Source organism: Lepisosteus oculatus, chromosome 21 (assembly GCF_040954835.1).
Source record: "Lepisosteus oculatus isolate fLepOcu1 chromosome 21, fLepOcu1.hap2, whole genome shotgun sequence".
Taxonomy (NCBI): Eukaryota; Metazoa; Chordata; class Actinopteri; order Semionotiformes; family Lepisosteidae; genus Lepisosteus; species Lepisosteus oculatus.
This window is the reverse complement of record NC_090716.1, coordinates 1189589-1202066: the sequence shown is the minus strand read 5'-3', so window position 1 is coordinate 1202066 and position 12478 is coordinate 1189589. Positions and strand designations below refer to the sequence as shown.

General features: G+C 45.2%; 1 protein-coding gene across 1 annotated transcript in view; it reads right to left on the bottom strand.

Annotated features, from left to right (window-relative positions):
• Positions 1-12478, bottom strand: part of LOC107076083 (polymeric immunoglobulin receptor-like) — a 226532-nt gene that overhangs the window by 47396 nt on the left and 166658 nt on the right. The gene's annotated exons all lie outside the window — the stretch shown is intronic.

Genomic DNA, 12478 nt, shown 5'->3' with positions numbered 1-12478 from the left:
GAGCGGAAGTTGCCCGCATCCTCCACCAATTGTGGTGTCTCCGGGGGAGAGTTTATGTTAACGAAGGTAGTACTTACACCACACTTTTCTTTCCTCAGATCCGTGGCGTTTCTTCCAATAACTGTCTTCCTAATACAGTCCGTAATCCGTTCCCTTAGTCCTGATCCGTTCCGAGTTCCAAAAGTTCGTAATAAAGCCAATCCGCGATGTATCCTTAACCAGTGTCCGTAATCCAAAATCATAAACCTTTTCTCCTTGCAGTACTCCGTTATTCCTTAGCCCGATCCTTAACATGCACCTCTTTCCACTCTTTTCCTCCAAAACGCATTCACCTTACCGTATTCCGCCCTGATCACTGCCTCCGGGGCACTTATATTCCGGTTCCTGATGCGTCTCAGCTGTGTCTCATTGTTTCTTAAGGTAGACCCTTTCCATCTACTGGTCAGCTGATTCTTTTTGTCCGCCATCTTGCTGAGGTCAATCTCTAGCATTTTCAGTGTTTCGTTTCGGAAATACCTGTTAGAGATGACCCTTCCCCGGGTCCTCTTACATTCCCTCCCCCTGAGATCAGCCCTGACCTCGGGCGATCTAGAAAAAAATAAACAGTACATTGGGGAGAGGGCGTCTACATTTCCTTGTTTCCTTCCGGGTCTATAGACAGTCTGAAATTGAAATCTTTGCAGACTAAGACCCCATTGCGTAATTCCATCGTTTTTATCCATATTTTGTAACATCCATGTTAATGGCGCATGATCTGTGTATAATAAAAATCGTCTTCCCTATAAAATAACACTTCAAATAGTCTAGGGCCCATTTGATTGCTAGACATTCTTTCTCTATCGTGGAATAGTGTTTTTCGGCCGGATTCAACTTACGGCTGATATACAGAATAGGATGCTCCAGTCCTTAATTTCTTGCGACAGTATGGCTCCAATCCCAGTGTCTGAAGCATCAGTTTGTACCATGAAAGGCTTATTGAAGTCTGGTACCTGTAAGACGGGTTGAGAAGCGAGAGTTGTTTTTAAGTCTCGGAAAGCCCTCTCTTCCAAGTCGGTCCATTTTATTTTCTCCGGACAGCTCATCGTCGTCAGATCGTGTAGAGGGGCGGCCATGGCTGCAAACCCTGGGATGAAACGTCGATAGTAACCTGCCAGTCCCAACAACGTTCGAATTTGCTTCTTGGTAGCTGGTTTGGGCCAGTTCTTGATTAATTGTACCTTCTGATCTTGGGGCATGATCAATCCTCTCCCGATCGTATAACCCAGGTAATTGGCTTCCCTAGCCCCCAGACAACATTTACTTGGGTTGGCCGTTAATCCTGCTGCTCGCAACGCTCCAGTTACTGCTTCCAGGTGTTGTAGATGTTGTTCCCATGTCGTGCTCTGGATTACAACGTCATCCAAGTAGGCGGCTGCAAAATCCCGATACGGTCTCAGAATTCGGTCCATCAATCTTTGGAATGTTGCGGGAGCGCCATGCAAACCAAAGGGTAGGACCCTATACTGATATAGCCCCTCAGGGGTGGCAGAAGCGGTCTTGGCTTTATCTTCTTTGGCCAGCGGCACTTGCCAATATCCCTTTGTAAGATCAAGGGTGCTGATGTATCGAGCGTTACCTAATCGCTCGATTAGTTCATCTATACGGGGCATGGAATATGCATCAAACCGCGAGATCTCATTTAACCTCTTGAAATTGTTGCAAAATCGAATAGTTCCATCCGGCTTGGGGATCAGAACTATCGGGCTAGCCCACTCACTATGGGATTCCTCGATTATTCCCATCTCCAGCATTTTTCCCACCTCTTCTTTAATCAATTTCCTTTTGGCTTCTGGTACTCTATACGGGGGTAGCCTTACCTTTCTCCCTGGTTCCGTGACAATCTTATGTTGTATAAGGTGGGTTCGACCAGGTGTCCAGGAAAAAACATCTTTGTTTTGGGTTAGGAATTCTTGTAGTTCCTGTTTCTGAGCCGGAGCCAGGTCTCCCACTGCTACCGCACCCGTTTCTTCTTCCAGAGGGTCTGGGGAAAAGTGGGTGAGCAGAACTTCGGAGCCATGCCATTTTTTTCAGCAAATTGACGTGGTAGATTTGATGCTGCCGTCTTCTGTCATGTTGCTTGACCTCATAGTTGACTGGCCCCACCTTTTCCACCACTTCATAAGGTCCCTGCCAGGATGCCAAGAATTTACACTCTGGGGTTGGAACTAGAACCAGTACTCTGTCCCCAATCTGAAATTCCCTCGCAACTGCTCCCCTATTATAAATTTGTTGTTGTTGAGCCTGGGCTTTCTTCAGGTTTTCTTTCACTAAGGGAACAATAACATTTATTCTTTCTCTCATCTGTTCCACGTGCTCAATGATAGTTTATAAAGGGGAAGGTTGATGTTCCCACGATTCTTTGACCACGTCCAATAGGCCCTGTGGTTTCCAAGAGTATAATAATTCAAAGGGGGAAAATCCAGTCGAAGCCTGCGGTACTTCCCGAACCGCAAATATGAGATATGGGAGCAGCTGATCCCAATTTTTCCCATCCTTTTGCATCGTCTTCCTAAGCATGCTTTTCAGGGTCTTCTTAAAACGTTCTACTAGACCATCGGTTTGAGGGTGATAAACAGAGGTTTGGATCTGCTGTATACCCAGTAGCTTACATAAGTCTCGCATGACTTTAGACATTAAAGGTATTCCTTGATCGGTTAGGATCTCTTTAGGAATTCCGACTCGAGCGAACAGTTGTACTAGCTCCCTAGCTATGTTTTTGGCGGTGGCAGCTCTCAACGGAATGGCTTCGGGGTACCTGGTAGCATAGTCCACTATTACTAAAACATACTGGTGACCTTTGGTGGTTCTGATCAGGGGACCCACCAAATCCATCCCAATCCGTTCGAAGGGGGTTTCAATAATTGGGAGGGGAATCAAAGGGTTTTTATAATAAGGTTGTGGCGCACTTTTCTGACACTCGGGGCATTCCCGACAGTACTTCTCAATGGCCTTATAGATCCCTGGCCAAAAAAACCTAGAGAGGAGTCTCTCGGATCTCTTCTTTACCCCCAGGTGTCCGCCCAGGAGGTGGCTATGGGCCAAGTTGAGGAGCTTCATCTGGTAGGCTCGGGGAATAAGGAGTTGTTCCACTTCTTCCTGTCCCTTCTGCTGCACCTGATAGAGGAGGTTATTCTTTGTCATAAAATATGGGTAACTCACTGAATTAAGATCAGTACACCACTCCCCATCAATTTTCTTGACATGCCCCCACGCATGTCTCAAGTTCCCATCTTCTAGTTGGGCCGTCCCAAACTTACCATGACGTTCAGGGGGTTCCCAGTTCGGTAGTTCCATATTTTCAAACTCAACTCCAAGTTCAGTTGCGCCTTCTTGGGGGTCCGTCTCATCCGGATCGTCGGTAGGGGTGTCACCACAGTCTTCCGGGCAGGGGATTGGTCTTAGCCTAGCTGATTGGACCGTGTTCCAAATCTGGAGGAAATGGGGACAGTCTCGTCCCAGTATGACAGGGTATGGCAACTGCTCAACCACTCCTACCTTTGAGCGGTAGGTCCCCTGTTCTGTAGAGATGCTCAATTCGACCGTCGGATAGTCCTTGGTGTCCCCGTGAATGCAAGTAATAGGTATTCCCTCTGTTCTCGGAATCTCTAGTTCTCCCGGAAGTATTGTAGGGGTCACCAGGGTCACAGCACTGCCAGAGTCCAATAAGGCCTCGATGGGTTCTCCCCCTATCTCAATTTTCGTAAGATGGGGATCATTGGGTTTCACCTCTGGGGTCTACCTGCATGGGTTCGGACAGGCCGGGGCAATAGCTGGCCAAATGCCCTTCTTCCTGACAATTAAAACATCGCCGGGTTTCTTTCGATGGCCGGGGCCTCGAGTCAGACCTCCCCCGAAGGGGTTTTTTAAATTGTATAAGTTCCGGGTAATCACTATACTTCATTGGCCGATACTTCATTCCGGTTTCCAGACTCTTGGGGCTTCTTCTCTCCTCCTTCTGAAAATCCCCCTTTTCCTCCCTAATCAGGGCCTCGGTGGCATGGTGTCTGTCCACCAAGTCCACGGCCTGATCTAGTGTCTGGGGATCCCCTTCACTTACTTTCCTTTTCAGGTGAACAGGCAGACTCCTCTCGAAATGATCCAACACCACCCTTTCTACCACCTGTCCTGGGTTTAATTCTTCTGGCTGGAGCCATTTCTTTGCCAGATGTACCAGGTCAAACATCTGAGACCTCGTAGGCTTGTTCATCTGGTAGCTCCAATTGTGGAACCGGACTGCTCGTATTGCCATGGTTACCCTAGTCTTGGCAATATCTCCTTTTTCAGAGTCTCATAATTCTCTGCATCTTCCTCTTTTAAATCATAATATGCCTTTTGGGCTTCTCCAATTAAATAAGGGGCTACTCTCCCAGCCCATTGCTCTTTGGGCCATGCATTTCGAGCTGCAGTTCTTTCAAAGGTGGTTAAATACGCTTCCACATCATCAAGCTCAGTCATCTTTTTTAGCGTAATTTGTTCCGCCTGGGCGGTGCCTCTCCCCGCTACCGGGGCCTGGCGGATTTCTTCCCCTAATCTGTGCAATTCGGCGCGTACTAATTTTTGCTCCTCTATCATTCGTTCGTTAGTTTCTCTTTGGATTTGGTTCGCCTCCAGTTGCGCTTCGATAGCTTCTCATTGTCCTTTTAATGCCTGGAATTGGGCGAGGGTGGCCTGGGACAACTGCTGAATTAATTCTTCCATAGCGTTTCTTCACACGTACAAAGCGAAACCCGCACACACACACAAAAAAAAACTTGCTCTCTTTGATTCTCAAACCCGAGCAGAAGTTGCCCGCATCCTCCACCAATTGTGGTGTCTCCGGGGGAGAGTTTATGTTAACGAAGGTAGTACTTACACCACACTTTTCTTTCCTCAGATCCGTGGCGTTTCTTCCAATAACTGTCTTCCTAATACAGTCCGTAATCCGTTCCCTTAGTCCTGATCCGTTCCGAGTTCCAAAAGTCCGTAATAAAGCCAATCCGCGATGTATCCTTAAGCAGTGTCCGTAATCCAAAACCATAAACCTTTTCTCCTTGCAGTAGTCCGTTATTCCTTAGCCCGATCCTTAACATGCACCTCTTTCCACTCTTTTCCTCCAAAACGCATTCACCTTACCGGCTTCCACCCTGTTCACTGCCTCCGGGGCACTTATATTCCGGTTCCTGATGCGTCTCAGCTGTGTCTCATTGTTTCTTAAGGTAGACCCTTTCCATCTACTGGTCAGCTGATTCTTTTTGTTCGCCATCTTGCTAAGGTCAATCTCTAGCATTTTCAGTGTTTCGTTTCAGAAATACCTGTTAGAGATGACCCTTCCCCGGGTCCTCTTACATTTGTCATACAAATGACAAAGTTCAGGTGGCTGTGAAGAAGAAGTCTCTTTCTTTCATTTTCATATGGAAATCTGGCTTGCAACCACCAGACTTATAAAATAAGTAGCTGAAGATGATCCTTTATACATTAAAACCAAATGAGTTACTATGACACATTTTTTAAAAAATGATAAGACAGCAACACATGCCAATCAATTATATCTAAGTTGCAGACTAGACAGCAGTTAGTTCTTTTCATGTTCTGGGCGTACAACCAGCTTACCAAATACAGTACATGCCCCTTATCTTACTGACCAAGGACAGGCAGCATCTTTATATACAGTATTAGAGCACAACTTCAAGCCACTAGACTACATAGTTTGCAAAGATACAAAAACAAGCAATTATATTATAATTTATGATAATACAATAACGTAATAATAAAAGAATAATATAATATTTATATTATTGTCTCACATCCCAGGTGTCTCTCTTATCTTTTCACTGTGAAATCAGTGTATAAAGCAAACAGTTGTATTTCTGTTTTAGCTCAAAGCTACACTGTAACAGTATCTAAAACCTAACTGCTGACAAGTGATAAATAACTTACTAAAACTGTCTCACCTTATCACAAAAAGGCCACTGGGTGTTTAAGATGTCATCTTGAAACAGTGCAGGATAGCGTGAGAAGTTACACCTTTTCAATCTCTCCTGCCCACACCACCAAAAATTCAGCAAGGCCATGTGAATCCTTCTACAGCACCTTCAGGACTCGGTGTGCCAGAGAGCTTTCACAGGAGTACAGAGAGGGTACAGACACAGTCTAGTGTCCCAGAGTTTCTGATGGGAAGTGGGAGTTCCCAATATCAAAAGTTCTTGTAGAAAACTTCTCATGATTAAAATTGGAAAAAAAGAAGATCAAAATAACATCTGAAAGGGTTCACAATTCTTTAAATTCTTTCTGCGACACAAAGATAATAAAATGTGCTAAAAGTCCAGCTCACAAGATGAGAAAGCCCTGAGATGTGTAACCGGCACACCATTTGACTCACACCCGGGTGTCCGACAGAGTGCATTTGTGGGGTGTAGCAGCGAGGCTTATTAATAAGAAAGAATTAAGTGTTCTGAGCTTCCCAAATGAGGCCCCAATTCTCTGTTCATCTCTGTGGTGCAGCCACAGAGAAACTATTCATGCAGGCTGATTTAAGGTTTCCTTTGATAAGGTTTCCTAGGACAGCTCCCAAAGGGGGATGCACTTAGCTAAGCCTGGCTATCATGATCAATGGTCATCCATTGGCGCCTATCTGTCTAGGGAGTGCCAGATGGACATCTGGACTGCATTCCTAAGTGTCAGGAGTGACTCATATCTCACCTTGATCAACCAATCAGGGACTGGTAGGGCCGAGTAACCCACGTGGGACTCTGATGCCCATGGAACTTTCAGCCAATCAACGAGCTGAAGTTCCTCCAGGTAAAAACAGGCAACACAGAGAGCCTGGGAGATTCAGTGTAAGATTCAGTGGAGGATTCTGTGGACTTTTCTAAAGGGAATTCAAAAGAGAATTCCAGGGCAGGACAGCCCAGGAGCAGAAGGCTCCCAAGGGCAGGACATTCTCGCAGCACGCCTCCTGACCATCCTGAGACTCAGCCCGGACAACCACGGAACGGCCAGTGTGTCCGAGTGCCAGAACTTTCCTTTGTTCTAAGAGTCTAGAGCGGAGGTTGCCAGAGAGTAACCAGAGGATCCACCCAAGGTTAGCAGGAGATCTGAATCCCCAGAGATTGGAAGAGTATTCAACTTCAATGCATTACAGCTCGAGAATTCAATTGTTATCCCAACCAGTTGATATCAATTTAATTCCTAAGAGTTATGTACTTGTTTTGAGTATCTAATGTAGAAGTTATAACCAAGATCATTTATGAAACGGTCTTAATGAATGATATACTGAACGTATGTCCTCTTGATATGTGTAACACTTTGTAACTGACTGAATATATACCTTTTGTATTCTGATAACCCTCTCGATAAGATCTGTTAGGTTTATATGCATATTCTATGTATTAATAAATGTATCCTCGTGTATTAGTACCTGTGTGTGTGCGTTGATTGAGTTATATCGCATGGTTGGATTCTAAGGCCATCAAAAGAATCATTTTGTGATTTACTGCTACAATTAATAATTGTCCCAGTAAATGCCCAAACCATACAGAACTGGTGCCTTCAGAGAGCACTACATTTAATATGGCAACATTACAGGGGCTACAAAGGGCATTAGGCTGTGAGGGCATGCAGGGCGTCCAGTGTGCTGGCAGCACCACACCCCATCATCATGCAGCCCCACACTCTTTTCTAACCATGTCCATTTCTCTGCTTTAGAGGCCTCAGCCTGACTGTCCTGTAGCTGTCCCTTTTCACCAACAGAGGTCTGACAGGGGTCTCAGACTCCTGCTCTACCAGGACTGCTTACCTGACAGCTGCATCTGCAAAGTTGTTCCCTCGAGTTACTGGAAACATTTCTTTATTATGTGACTTACACTTTACCACAGCTACTTAAGTCAGTAGCTGCAAAGCTTCTAACTGTTCGGAGACAAACCCAGCATTCTTAACTGGAGTCCCTGCCGTGTTGAGGAAATCCCTATTCCTCACCAGCCATCCAAAATTGTGGCATATAGAGTCTATATACATCGTTACAATTTTCCATTTAGCATATTTACAAGTTTCAATTCAATCTTTTCATTCGGTCTGCTGGTTCTACTCCAGATTATTCACAGTTTATACAGCCAGGCAGGTAGCCTGCACAACACATAAACACGGCCCCTTGGCCACCGCATCGAGGGGTCCTGAATAATAACCCACTGGGCGATGCCTACATGTACCTCCATGCTCCTGCGCCAGCACAGCAGCTCACAACCCATTTCTTTCACTTACAGACAGATGACATACAGATGATCCGTCTGAGGGAATCCAGCCCAGGGCCAGTGCCTGCAAGAAAGCTTGTTTCAAATCATTAAAAATGGTTTCTGCTGCAGGGGTCAAGGCAATTTTGTCTTTAGACTGCACTACCCGCCTTAAGCCAGTTTGTCACCTGGCGAGCTATTTCTGAGAAGGAATTCACCCAGGCTTTATCATGTAGTTGGTTTTATACTCTTTTTTACGTCAGATGATCTAATACTTGGAGTAGCTGGGCATTATGGATTCCCTCATTAGGTAAAACAATCCCAATATCACATAGCTCTATTGAGGTAGTTCACATAAATGCAATTTCATTATAAATGCTGCAGGGCATCCCAGCCCAATAGGTCTGGGGTGTCCCCCACCCACATCAGTAGTTGAAACTGTACATCTTTTCCCAAGCACACTGTGACAGCTTGTATCTGCTTTAAACAAAACCCTTGCCCCCCTACTGCTGTAGCCTCCTGTTACCCGTTATAAAACTTTATATCACATCTTTATGCGATATATCTACACTGTAACAGTATCTGAAACCCACCTGCTCAATAACTTACCAAAAATCATTCACCTTATCAGAGAAAGGCCAATAAGCGTTTAAGCTGTCATACTGAAACTGTGCAGGATAGCACGAGAAGTTACACATTTATTGTCACTCTCTCCTGCCCACGCCATCGAAAATCCAACAAGGCCATATGAATCCTTCTACAGCACCTTCAGGACTCGGTGTGCCAGAGAGCTTTCACAGCAGTACAGAGAGGGTACAGACACAGTCTAGTGTCCCACAGTTTCTGTCTAAACAATTTCTTTATAATAACAAAAATAATAATTACAACTACTTATAAAGAGTGAAGAGAAAATCAGGAAACTTCTCTAAGAGTCCACGACAACGAATAGACAAGCAGCAGAGTTCAGTATCCCTCGATAAACAGAAAATCCAATATGACCGCTGACCGTTAGTGCAGTGACCTACAGGAGTGCTGAATCCCTCTCTCTTCAGCTCCGTCAGTTCCTGCCTTTCCTCTAGACTGTCTCTGTATCACATCTAGAACTGTCTGGACACCTCACGGGACATGTCCACATGCAATGATTCACACAATTATTCCAGCAAACTCTGGTCAAGAAAACACAAGACAATTTTAATTATTGACATCAAGTCATCTTATTCACAAATGATGAATATTCTAGTAAATACAAAATATAACAAAAACAATTATTCCTAACACTCCCTGTCTTGAAGGAAAAAAAAAGTTTATGACTTTCTTTTTAACATGAACAAAAGTGAAAGGATGTGTTGTGTCAGACAAATGACAAAGTTCAGGTGTCTGTGAAGCAGAAGTCTCTTTATTTCATATGCATATGGAAGTCTGGCTTGCAACCACCAGACTTACAAATAAGTAGCTGAAGATGGTCCTTTATACCTTAAAACCAAATTAGTTACTATGACACATTCTAAACAAGTGATGAAACAGCAACACCTGCCAATTAATTATATCTAAGTGGCAGTCAAGACAGCAGTTAGTTCGTTTCATGTTCTGGGTGCACAGCCAGCTTACCAAGTGCATGCCCCTTATCTTACTGAACAAGGACAGGCAGCATCTTTATATATTTAGTCGCAACACTAACTTCAACCCACTAGACTGCATAGCTTGCAGAAATACAAAAACAAGAAATTATATTTTTAACTCACATCCCCGGTGTCTCTCTTATCTCTTCATTCCCCCCTTAGGACCATATTGTTCTACCAATCAGGTTCTGCCACTAGATAAGAGATGTGGAAACCTTTCCCATGAAATCAGTTTTGACCCCCATGATCCCTTCAGGGCGTACAGTTAGCACAGAAGCAGCAGCTTTAGTCCACATGTTGTTCAAACAGGATATTAACAATATGATCATTACGAATAATACCAGACCAACAAATATGTATTGAACCAGAGACCCTCCCCATGTTCCTATCACAGACTGTAGCCACGCACCAATGCCCCAATCATCTGGATTATAATTATGATATTTGTATTGTTCTTCATCATAGATGTGCTGTGCTAAGTCATTAATGTGTAGCAATACAAACTCATCAGCTCTGATTATTATTTGTGGCTGAGTGATAAAGTATGGATTCTATATCCCCATTTATCAAAGTAAAACTCCTTTCACTTAACAGGCACACTGCCAGCCCCCCTCACTAAGATCAACAAACACAGAAACAGTAACAACATAAGAATTAATGTTCACTCAGTCCCTGGTGCAGTGGCTCGGTGGCAGTGCGACGCGTAGATCCAGCGATCTCATCCTGTCACTCAGATGGCAGAGTCGGTAGTCAGTTGCACTTGATATGGTCCTTCCCAGCAGGGTTGCAACATCTGGTAGGGTATATCTTCCTCACCCACTCGCCAGGTATCAGGACGTGTCTTCCCTCTACTGGAGGTCCCCAAGCCTCCAGCACCTGTTCACCAGTCCCATGCACCGCTTCAATTAACAACCTACAGTACTGCAATAGAGAATTAGATAGCAAATTCACCGATCCATTAGCCAGATTCGGCCCTCCAGGAGGATTCGTTGGTTGGCCCGTGATGATATCAAACAGGCTCTGTCACACAGTTCTGTTTGATCCAGCCCGAAGGCTACACAGGACCACAGGCAGAACATCTACCCATGGTGTTCCTTCAGACTGATGTTTAGTCAATATTTCAGAGCTCTGTTCCTTCGTTCCTCTGTTCCAGTAGACTGAGGGTGATGGGTGCAATGAAGGTCCCATCTCACCCCGAACAAGGCAGCCACAGCCTGACACACCTTCCCTGTGAAGTGTGTCCCTTGATCATAATACAAGCGGCAGGGCAGTGCCCACCGAGGGCTTATCTCCGTCATCAAGTGTTTGGTAGACACAGAGGCAGAGGCAGGAACCCACTGGGAAAACAGATTATAAGAGCCCAGGTTTCCCTTTACAATCGTCAATTTGCCAGTGCATGAAGGGTTCCTCAGGCCTTTTGTGCTGTAGCACCCACACCTGAACTGTAGTTGAGTTCCTTTGATAAGCATCACATCGAGGTACCACTTAAGTGGCTGCTGCTTCATCAGGTCCCCTGTCTGGGTAACCAGCACACCACTGGACTCACACCCGGGTGTCCGACAGAGTGCATTTGTGGGGCTACAAAGGGCATTAGGCTGTGAGGGCATGCAGGGCGTCCAGTGTGCTGGCAGCACCACACCCCATCATCATGCAGCCCCACACTCTTTTCTAACCATGTCCATTTCTCTGCTTTAGAGGCCTCAGCCTGACTGTCCTGTAGCTGTCCCTTTTCACCAACAGAGGTCTGACAGGGGTCTCAGACTCCTGCTCTACCAGGACTGCTTACCTGACAGCTGCATCTGCAAAGTTGTTCCCTCGAGTTACTGGAAACATTTCTTTATTATGTGACTTACACTTTACCACAGCTACTTAAGTCAGTAGCTGCAAAGCTTCTAACTGTTCGGAGACAAACCCAGCATTCTTAACTGGAGTCCCTGCCGTGTTGAGGAAATCCCTATTCCTCACCAGCCATCCAAAATTGTGGCATATAGAGTCTATATACATCGTTACAATTTTCCATTTAGCATATTTACAAGTTTCAATTCAATCTTTTCATTCGGTCTGCTGGTTCTACTCCAGATTATTCACAGTTTATACAGCCAGGCAGGTAGCCTGCACAACACATAAACACGGCCCCTTGGCCACCGCATCGAGGGGTCCTGAATAATAACCCACCGGGCGATGCCTACATGTACCTCCATGCTCCTGCGCCAGCAGCTCACAACCCATTTCTTTCACTTACAGACAGATGACATACAGATGATCCGTCTGAGGGAATCCAGCCCAGGGCCAGTGCCTGCAAGAAAGCTTGTTTCAAATCATTAAACATGGTTTCTGCTGCAGGGGTCACTGCAATTTTTTCCGTCCAAAGATCTACTACTTGGAGTAGCTGGGCATTATGGATTCCCTCATTAGGTAAAACAATCCCAATATCACATAGCTCTGTTGAGGTAGTTCACATAAATGCTATTTCATTATAAATGCTGCAGGGCATCCCAGCCCAATAGGTCTAGGGTGTCCCCCACCCACATCAGTAGTTGAAACTGTACATCTTTTCCCAAGCACACTGTGACAGCTTGTATCTGCTTTAAACACAACCCTTGCCCCCCTACTCCT